This window comes from Labrus mixtus, chromosome 3 (genome assembly GCF_963584025.1).
Source record: "Labrus mixtus chromosome 3, fLabMix1.1, whole genome shotgun sequence".
NCBI classification, from domain to species: Eukaryota; Metazoa; Chordata; class Actinopteri; order Labriformes; family Labridae; genus Labrus; species Labrus mixtus.
In genome coordinates, this window is record NC_083614.1 from 2720791 (window position 1) to 2732098 (window position 11308).

The following is an 11308-nucleotide window of genomic DNA, read 5'->3' on the forward strand; positions in this document are numbered from 1 at the left end:
AAACAAGATCCTAAGTTCTCTGTTTAAACATCATTTATGACTTTCCATAAAGAGACGAATCCATGGAGGATATCTGTACAACCTTTGTGATGAAATAGCGCACATCACACTAAAGTGGTGCTAAACTTCGTTGGATGTCAATATGATGATTATCACTTTGATGGAGTTTGTTCTGGATTTGATTTTAAAATTAGAAATGAAATCTGGTTTAACTTGTTCATTTAGCCTGTGCAGCCTCCTGCATGCACACACTGGACCATACAAGGAGGAGAATAATTTCCTGTTTCATCCTTTCATTTCTACAGCTGTCTGTTTCTCATTACCCACTGTACATTCTTGCACACTTTGAGAGAATTAAAATGACAACTCAGCAGATTCTGATTAAACAGAAGTCGAGAATCCTTTTTGGAAAACATTACGAGAAAAAAAAAGGTTTGTTGGACTCAACAGTGACTTGCTTTTTGTCCAGTGTCTCTCTCTAAGACAATGTTTAACAGTTCTCTGTATTCTGTAGAGAGACGATCTATTTGCTAGGAATACTACATGTGGGGAGGAATGTGACTTAAGATGCCTTCTCTTGATAAGCTTTTATTTTGACAAGAGGATATAGGTTACAAAAAGGACGGGTGCACTGACAAGTGTTGGAGATACTACATGCTTGCTGTGTGACTTAAATATATATATATATACACACCATGACAGAGGTTTAATAGTTATTTTAAATGATAATGTTGTTGGAGTTGAAGGCAGGACTTAAAGACAGTGAAAGTTGTGCTGACTGTCAGGTGTACAGAACAACCTTTAACTGATTATTTCATAACAAGACAAACACAGGAGCAGACTTTCAGAACGGCCATCTTTAAGAGCATCCTGCTATGTCAGGTCATTTATGTGCAGTGAGTTAAAAGTGAGAAAGGGTCACAGACTCTACTATAGCTGAGTATTCTCTTACTCAGTTACAATGCTGGAGCTGCAGATGTTAGCAGTCTCTGTCAATCATGACATCACTCAAAGAATCGGTCAACTTCTCCAGGAGTCAGCATCATTATGCTGATCGTGTACAGGTTTTATGTTAAGAATAAGCAGTATCCTCCGGTGTTGAAAAATGAAGCCGATGCTGGAGTGTAAAATCCTGCAGTTCCTGGAGTGTCCACTAGAGGCTGGCTGCAGAAGCACAGGAAGTCACATACACACCCATTCTAAAAAGTCTGTTTTTACAGCAGAGATTAACATGTTTACAGCCTGGTTCAAAAAAACAAATAGGTGTGATTATCTCATGTCTCGATCGACACACACTGTACGGGGGGTGAATGTTTTGATGACTCATCAGTTTTGATTTGATGAAGAATAAGAGTTATTCACAATAAGGCGTGTAGCTGACCTGATTGACAGGTGGGCGTGGTGTAACGGTTTGTCAGGAGGTTTAAAACCCGCCTCAGCTCCAGCTCTCAGTCTGTCGTTAGGTTGACTGAAAGTTAGACTGAGACAGCATTTCCAGCATGGAGACCGCCATCGATGGGACTCCAGCGCCCCCTGCAGGAACAGACGGGGGGACGTCACTCAGGATGTCAGTCACATCATTGATCTTTTTACTCTGTGTGTGTTTAAGGAAATATGTTCTCATTGTATCATAGCATCCCTTCCAAACACTTATCTTGTCCCTGTTGACTGAATAACAGAATTGCCCGGGGTTCTTGGCGTCAGATGTGAGACAGATGTGCTTCTGACAGGTCTGTTCGCAGTGCAACTTCCAAAACCTGATTTCCACGGAAATACCAACAACATGTTTCAAGCTGCATCATTTTCATGATCATGCTTCTTGTTGTCTGTTCTCTAACCAATTCATCATGCACTTTGCTTGGCAATGAAATACCCCACAGGCAGGCAGGCAAAGAGCCACAGTGCTGCTTGAGTGGGTCATAACACTGTTTCAACATGAGGACCAGTAGGTAGGTCGCTCTGCCAAATCAGCCAGCTGGTATCAAACAATCAAGCCATGAAGGGAGCATGCTAACATGTTCTAGACATTTGGTGGATGGTAGTGGACCTACTTAAAGGTTTTGGGTCATCAGATCACCATCATTGACAGAAATGTCTTCTTCTCTGTATTGTTTACGACCACGTTAAACATGTAATTTAAATTTATATGCGGGCATGGGCCAACGTGGGCCAGTGCCCCTGTAACACTGAGCTTGGTCCTCCCTGTGACCACCCCTCCAAAAGGAAGAGCCCCCCCTAATAACACATACACAATATGTGACTCAACAACCTGACTCACAATCTAGTATTAAATTCTGTTACTGGAACAAATATAAATCATGGTATTTAATGATGAGTGCTATTATTTGGAATAATATATATATATATTTAAAGCAATCATCTTTGTTTATTTTCACCTGGGTTTAATGTTCCCCTCTGACAAAACAACTGGCCCCTGTTTGGCCCCCTCAGTAAAAGTGGTCTAGAACCACCACTGTATGCAGGGTTCATACCTTTCAGGTCATCCAGTATTTGACACGACCCGTACTGTAGCATGAAGAGAAAAACCTCTTCCTGGTTATTGGATGATTTAACTGTTGGGGAAACGACAGAACCGAATCACAATATTTAGTCCCCGTAGAAGATCTCCAGAGTAGCTTCTCTTGATCACAAACTGTCGTGTGTCTTTACAACAGGTGTGTTTAAACGAAGCTTGAAATCAGGTGTTTCAAAAGCCTCACCTAAAAAATCAGACAGTGATTGCAATGAGTGCAAGGTGAGCGAGACGAGGGCTGTGAGCCTGAACGTGTGGAGTAGTAGTGGCCTGCTTTGTCTGAAGTTTGACAGGCATAGGAACACTTCCACCTCTGTGTGTGTGACTATCTAATGTTCATCTCCAGCTTTTAGTCGCTTGCAAAGGTGTATGGAAAAGTGGATGAAGCAGATAAAGAATGAGCGTGAAGATGAAGTGATGATATAAAACCAGATTGTTCAGTGCTGCTGCTGAGGCCAGTATGTTTACCATTACCAGTATGAAACTACGTGCATGGGAAGAACTGTGTCTTCACAATATGCCACTAACTTCCTGTTCACCCATGACCTATAAACACCTACCCGTATCCCCTGACCTATTAACCCCATTTATCACCATCGAGGTCCAAATTCAGTGAATGAACAAACATGTAAATCAATAACATAACTATTATTCACACTACATTGGCTCCTGGTGTGTGTGTGTGTGTGTGAGAGACCTGGACATAAAGAAAGATTTGCATTTTTGAATTTTTTATAGCGTGCAGTAATTGAAACACTCTACATCTTATGTGGGTTATTGTATTAATTTCCTATTTAAAGGAGCAGTATGTTACTCTGACACCTAGTGTTTAAAATGGGTACTGCAGTCCAAAGTCAAAACATTGGAGAGAGCTGTCTCTCCCCCCGCCCCACTACCTAGAGTCGATGATCACTCTCAATGGTTTTAGACATTGCAAGCCAGCCGACTTGATCAAACAGAGTACAGAGATGATTCAGGGTAGTGGTGGGCGATATAACGATCTTAGATCGTGAAGGATTTTAACTTGCTGACGATCTGCCAAAGCAGGGAGATCGTAGAACTGGGCTTATGTGTTTATTCTATCATGCTGCAGTTTATGCTCCGACACAGACGCGTCTCCCCCCCTCCTTTCCGCAGCGGTAAAAACGAAAACGAAACTTAAGAATTAGTCCGCAAAAACAACTCCATCCCGGTTATATGCAACTGTTCTGATATTTTTCCAAACTGACTCTCCACCTGAAGCTCACCTGTTGTGATAACGGAACCTAGAGGGATTACGCTAAACGACGTTACCCGTTGTGTGCAGCAGGCAGGTGAGAGTGAGTAACCATGGTGACTGTCTGTCTGTCAATCAATGATGTCCCGCCCCCTCTATGAATTAAACTCTTCTGTCAGTAAAATTTACTTTGATCATGTGTCACATAATGAACACATTCTGTATTATGTTTGATTATATATAAACCAAACTAAAGTTAGTCCAATGATGTCATAAAAAACAACAAAGGCTGCAGAGCCTGTATGAAGCTACAGCTGTAGGAACTCTGCAGGGCTAAAATAGAACAGAAACACAAGAACTTGAAGTCTACATGTTTTTAAATGAATGCATCACTGCGTGAAAATGTTCCTGATGAAAATAAAAAGAGGACTCAATCATTATTTCAAAGTGGTGAGGAAAACCTTCAAATTGTGCATAAATATTGATCAAATTGAGGGAAAGATGTTTCTGTTGCTAAAGATGTTCTGGGTGAGAGACCTCCAGACCTCCTACAAAGATGTTTTTCAAATAGATTAAACTTGTCTGCATAGTTTTTGTGCATTTAAAAACATTGTACAGGGAAATAAGTTTGGTTGAACTGGTCAGTAACTTACAAATTTGTCTAAAGTTCAGTATGAAAAAAATTGTGATAAAATCGTGATTGTGATTTTGCCAAAAGAAAATTGTGATATGATATTTTTCCCATATCGCCCACCTCTAATTCAGGGCCTTATGAACAAAATCTGAATTTACAGACCTGATTAGTGTGAGAATTGTAGGACCACTCTGTTAATGGTTCACCAGCTTTGTAAACAAACAAACGATGCTGTGACCAAAGGGTCTTCACTGCCTGCATGTTCATGCTCCACACTAAAGCTCAGTGACTTCTTTGGTTTTTGATAGTGATCATCAACTTTAGAACATTTTGGCCTCAGGTTCATATACAGATATCTACAGTATGAGAATATGATGTCACCTTCCTGTGTTTATTATTGTTTCCCTATTAAACTACTTTTCTAGATCGTTAAAATGATGCACAGCAAAATGTTAGATTTCTGAGAGGAGTTTTGAGGATGCCTCTCAGCAGCTTACCTTAAGACTCCGTGTCCACCTGGCGGTTTTTGCCGGGCAGTAAAGTGCTGGCTGTGCGCCCGGGAGCACCTCCATGAAGCGTTTGTGCACTGAGAGGAAAAGCCCTGCACGTCCGTCCTGTCTCTATGACAACAGTCTGTTGACGACGGCCGCTGTATGACAGACACTGCTCTGTTACATTTTACTGTATGTTTTAGATTAGAGATCGTTTATTTCCCGATCAGACACGGAGCGAGGAGGATGTGACATGATCTGTAGGCCGAAAAAATATGGGGAATATCAAATATTTGGAAAATAGTGCTGGTGACTTCAACAGCGCCTTTCTGAACAGATGAAAGATTTTCAACTTGAGTGCTTGGAGTGGCTGCTCAAAAAAAGGGGAGCGCTCTGAAAAAAGACGCTGGGCGCTGCGCTTTATCTCCCAGCTGCTGCCTGTTGCTGCGAACGCTCTCTCCTCATTGGCAATAATTGAAAAAAAACGCTGCCGCTCAGAAAAAAATGCTAGAATCGACACGGGCCTTCAGTCCAAGTTTGACCGGCAGTGAGCGGTCGTCGCCCTAGTTTTTGCGGTGTGTCCGGCTTCAATCGTTACCCGTCGGCCTTTTTTCGGCCGATTCAACGTCGGTGAGAGGAATCTCTCTGATTGGCTGTTGGGAGGTTTCATTTATCTCCAGCTCTCCTCTCAGGTTCAGTAAAGCCCCTTGAGCATGCCGCTGTAGTATCCATGCTTTCACCCATTAGTGTGGTTTCTCCTTATTTGTCTCCTCCGCCTCTTCTTTTCTTTTTCCACTGAAAGACCAAGAGCTGACAGCGCCAGCGCCATTTTCTACTTTTTATCAGACATTATTCTGGAAAAGAACTACCTATATTACGAGTGGTGACCGACAGCGGTATTATTTGTAGGTGATGGTTGGCCGTCGGCTTTTCAAGTTAAACTTTTTGGCCAAAACGTGAGGCGACGACACAGGCGGCCTTCATTGCCACTCGTTCTTTGCCGTCTGCTTGGTGTGTCAGGGCCTAAGCCTTAAACTGGGATAGCAGAGGAACTTGTTTTTTATATTTTTACTCTCTCTCTCTCTCTCTGTAGGAGTTTCACTGTATCATCATGTGTAAACTGTTTCAGTATGAGGAAGCAGGATGTGATGTGTGTAGCTCTATTGTTTTTGTCTTTTGCTACATAATGTCGAGGGCTTGATATAGAAGCTAAGGATGATCCTTGAAATATGGAGTGAGTTTAGTTCTACAAACACAGATTTTTAAGAACAACGGCCTGAGGCATTCCTGTAAACAGAGCTAACTTCTTCAAGATAACCTGAGAAAATGATGTTTTAATCAGCTGCTCCTGAAACATGGACGGACTGCAGCGCCCAATGTCTGGGGAAGAAGTGCGAGATTTTAAGTTTGATGATTACAGTTAAAATGATCTCGTAAAACTTCACTGTGCCGGTAACCTTTGAGTGTAAAGAACAGACTCATCTGGTGGACGCTGTCTGCCTGATGCAGAGTTTACAATAACATCCACATCAGTCACGCTCACACTGGGAAATCCAAACAGACCCACTCCATTTATTAAGGCTCAATTTATATAAAAATGTCTTGAAGACATCCATCAAGAGGTGCAGACACAGTGCTGGCTCAACTGTTACTGCGGACACATAAACAGGGATAGAATCCGTTTTATTCCACCATGTGTGATTGGATGCTTGTGTTTATGCAGCATTAGGGATATAAAACGGACTTTGGGGGCTTTGGATACAATGAACTCAATGACTTATTAAAAACTCAAGCAGTCTGTTTTCATGCTATTGCTGTGGTCGTTAGGAAAAGATAGATTTGCCAATAACTTATGGAAATTACAAAGATCTTGCACTCCCCATCATGTCAACCACACACCAACATAATCCTTGCAAAATAAGAAGGACATCTTCTGTTAAAAGTTAAAAGTCACATATTCAAAATCCTCTTCTCCATGTTCCTCTAACTCTAACATGTGTCTCGAGTTCGTCTACAAACCCCCCAATGATGAGAAAAGTCCATCCTCTCCGTCTTTTGCCTGCTCCACTTTTCAGAAAATGTGTGCTCAAACAGGCCGTTTGGAGATTTTACCTTCATGACATCACAAAGGGCAGTAGCCCCTCCCCCAGGTGGGTGACACTCTCACAGCTAGGTGTTTGTTCTGAGTCTGCCTTCTCACCGTAAACCATAGGACATGGAGCGAGAAAGACCGAGACACCCAAGCCCTTCCAGAGAGGGGGCGTGGTCAGACACAGCTCATTTACATATTTAAAGGTACAGACACAGAAACAGCCTGTTCTGAGCAGGGCTGAAATAGAGGGGTTTATAGACATGATCAAATACAGGATCAGAGTGGATTTAGAACAAGAAACTTCACACACATGTTTTGAGGAGCTCTGAGACTTATTTAAACTGAAGAAGAGGAGGAGGATATGTGACCTTTATAAACTTACAAACAAACTTACATACAATAGGCGTCCCACCACCCTTCACATCAAACCAAGCCATAACTTGTACATGTCCGACTTGTCTTTTTTCCTCAGGCGATTCTTGGTATTCTGCTTGTAAGGACCAGAATCAAATCAGTCTAAAGCTGCATATTCTTGATGGTTTGGTCCTCTTTTGTTTCAGGCAGAAATATTTTTCTTCAAGCTAGATGCAGACAAACAAACATGCAGATTGCTCAGCAGAGAAAGTTTTGTTTTGGCAACAAACAGAATGTCGCTCAGGAGGACACTGTGTTTTATGATGATGCAGGATTAAGGCTAACATGGTCTCCCTCTGATAACATGAACGTTGTTTCTGAATATTTCACACTGTGTCACAGTCTGTGTTGCATAAAGTGTGTTCAGCCTCACACATGAAGGTACACGTACAAAGTAGGATTTTTTGTGTACTTTTTTTTAAGAATGCCAAAAATGAAATGGGTCTCTGATGGCTCCTCCCAACCCTTACATGTTCTGTTTATATTTAAGTGAGAAGGTTTATTGTCTCTGTCTTCTGTTATGGCGGAAGATTACATAATAGGGGGTATGCAAAGTTGAGAAAAGTGTGCCATTGAAGGTCATAATCCACCCCACCCACAAACACACACACACACACACACACACACACAACACAGTCAGTGTTGTGTAATCTGATCCATATCACCTTCTGTACCCGATCCATCCATTTTACGACCATTCAGATACAAAGATAAAAAAAACAATCAAAGCAAACGATCAATCACAAACTTTATTTTACTGTGACCAAAGCCTGAACACAGTAAGGAACGAGACGTTAGACGGCTCCACTCACACTACAGAGGGTTAGATCATTTTCCACTTGAAGACCTCCAGGTTGTAATTTATTTTAATGAGGGGGGTTGATCCTGAAAGCTTCTGTGTCGTCTCTGAGTCATTCTTTGAAATGTTCAATGAAACATATTAAGTACTCCGGCTTTGATCCAAGTATCTTTGAAGGATTATTTTGTTCATCTTCATTTGAGACTTGTTCATTACTGTCTGAGAAACTTTTTATCTGGTGAATTATTTTTAAACTGGTTTGATTTTCCTGCTGCATCCAGCTCGTTAAAAATGCGTACAAGCCCTATTCAGACTGCCATTTCAAGCCGCGATATTTACACCCCTGGCCTTCAATCTGAATGTCTCGAAGGTGTAATCAGGGGGATGAAGTGGTAAATGGACTTGAGCTTGTATATTCATTTTCTAGTCTTCTGACTACTTAAAACATGTTTGAGATTGAGTCAAAGTCAAGACAGAAATAAAACCAGAGGTCACTATAAAGAAGAGCATTACAGAGAGCTTAGCGGCAGCAGAGCAGCCTCTAAGGTCTACATGTCACAGGTGTGGGAAAACAAGAAGGTGGACCCAAGTGCAGAATAAACTAATAAAACTATTTATTTCAACAAAAAGGCAAAAACTAAAACTTTCTATCAAAATTTCCAAACTGAGAAAATCCGAAAACTGATAAGCACTGAGAAACATTAGGAAACACTGACACTCCAACATACGGCAAACAACACTGGCAACTTAAAACAATGATCTGACAACACGAGGGAAGAAACACAGAGACTAAATAGACACAGGGGTAATCAGACACAGGTGAGACTAATGACACAGGTGAAGACAATGAGGGTAATCAACATGGAGGGAAACACACAGAGGAAGGAATACAAGAAACACTGAGGACAACTATAAACTAAATCATGAAACACTAAAGACACACAGAACTCAAGAATGTAACAAAACACTAGAACATAAAGATACACGAGGATAATAAATGACAAAATAAAACAGGAAATACTGAAGACAAAACTATGAAACATTAAGACAAAAACACACAAGGGAAACGAGCAACACTAGGATGGACAGGAAAATTTAAAACATGGAAACCTAAACGCTGAAATACAAAACTAAATGAGACCCAATCATGACACTACGAGCACAGCCAGCAACACAGACAAGGAAAAATAACACTGTCAATATGGATTACTGTAAGAGATGAGTCTGAGTCCTAACACCTGTGAGGTCCAGACAAGTTTGAGAGCTTAGAGCAGAGTATTACTGTGAGTGAATGCTCCATGTGTGAATGAACTGAGAGTGAAAGAGAACCGGGGTGAATTGTTGTCTATGAGAAACTCTTGTGTTTATTTAAATTTTTTATAACCTGGAGGTAGAGTTGGTGGCTAACTGCTATATTTCCCCAGATGCGAGTTCAGTCTGCTCCTCTATTCCACAGCGCAAGCTGATAGATTTTAACTTTAGCTAATGCGTGTACTTCCACTGGCTCTGCAGCACTGTGTCTCAGCTGCATTCAACATTTTTTTATCAGGTTAGTTTTAAAAGTAACTTCTCTCTAAACTGAAATCCATGTGCTTTTAAACAGCAGGGAGCATTTCCAGGATTCCTCAATGACGTGGTGTGGAAAATTAAATACTCTCAGTCCTCATTGCGCTGCAGTAAACAGAGCATGAGTCATCAGTGAAAGTCTTTTGATCAGAACCTTGATATGCACCTTGATATTAACTTCAGGAAAAGCCCACATTCCTTGAAACTTGTGTGAACATTTCTAAAAGCTTTTAGAAGAGCTGGGCTGCACGGTGCTGCAGTGGTTAGCGCTGTTGCTTCACAGCGAGAAGGTTCATGGTTTGAATCTCCATCTCACAGGAACCTCTCTGAGGCACTGCTTGTCAACCAGGCAAGGCAGGCAACTGCTTGGGGCCCCAGGCCAGTAGGGGGACTGTAGGAAACTTCCCTTACAGGGCCCAATCTCACAGTGCTCACCTTGTTGCACTGCTAAGTTATACAATTTTCCTGTGAAACTTAAGTTTGTTAATTAAAGTCATCATTGGTGTCGCTTTATTTATAACATACTGTGGACTCTCTCCGGGTACTCCGGCTTGGTTGTCTGTCTCTATATGTCAGTCCTGTGATGGCTGGTGAACAGTCAGAGAGTTTTACTCTTTTGTTGTTATTGTTTTTAATCTTCAGATGGAAAAACCTGGTGGAGGCAGGAAGCGTCGACTACCCAGCATCACCTGAAGAACTGGAAGGTGAGCATCAGTTTGTGAATGTCGGACTATCAGAGGCAGAAGTAGGCCAGTAGGTTTTGCTGGCAGACTGTCGGCTTACAGGTTTCACCATCAGCTAGTTTCCACTACACTGCCCATTTGATCTGGGCCTCATGTTCAGCCCGACACCACAGAGAAACTCATTCTATAAGTGATGTTAAAATATTAAGCTTACCGGCGCAGAGTGAAGGTGTCACGTGTCAATTAAGTAATTAAAGAGGGGCAGGTGTAGGCTACAGGTATCCCACAATGCCGTGCAGACAGGGCCACTATAGGCTGAAAGCCAGACACAGGGAACCCAGACACAATTTCCATGTGAAAGAGGCGACAGAGCAGGATGGATCAGCTTACACAGAGCGGCCTTCACTTCCCATAATGTATGCACACTGTATACGACCAAATTAAATGCAAATACTCACTCCTCGTGGTCTGGCTCTATAGGCTACACTTTGGTTCAGATCAAAATCTCATCTGTTGCCTCATAATCTATAAAGACATGACCGGTCTTTAGGATACCTCCAAATGACTGCCTGAGTTTCTATCTAGCTGTTTTAAAGTTTTAAAGCGCACCAATCAAGTGAAGAGCAGCCTTCAACACATGTAACACACATGATGTTTAGACCCATCCTAACATACAGTATACTGGGGCTCAAACAGTATCTCATGCAGGTGTCAGATACACTCCTGTCGGTGGTCTCAGGCGTTTTCATTGATTATTGAAGAATCTAGTGAACTTGTTTCACAGATGTGAAACATTAGGCTTAAAGGTCCAATCAGTGAGATGTGTAGAGAGTGAAATGATAAAGGTATCTTACTATATGATCAGACATTAAGGAAACAT

At 41.7% G+C, this 11308-nt stretch overlaps 1 long non-coding RNA gene across 1 annotated transcript in view; it reads left to right on the plus strand.

Annotated features, from left to right (window-relative positions):
• The first annotated feature begins 926 nt into the window (after nucleotides 1-926).
• LOC132972063 (uncharacterized) overlaps nucleotides 927-11308 on the plus strand; it is a 31392-nt gene continuing 21010 nt past the window's right edge. The window contains exon 1 of the long non-coding RNA XR_009672853.1: nucleotides 927-1451. This is a non-coding gene — a long non-coding RNA (uncharacterized LOC132972063). The remainder of the gene's footprint in view (nucleotides 1452-11308) is intronic.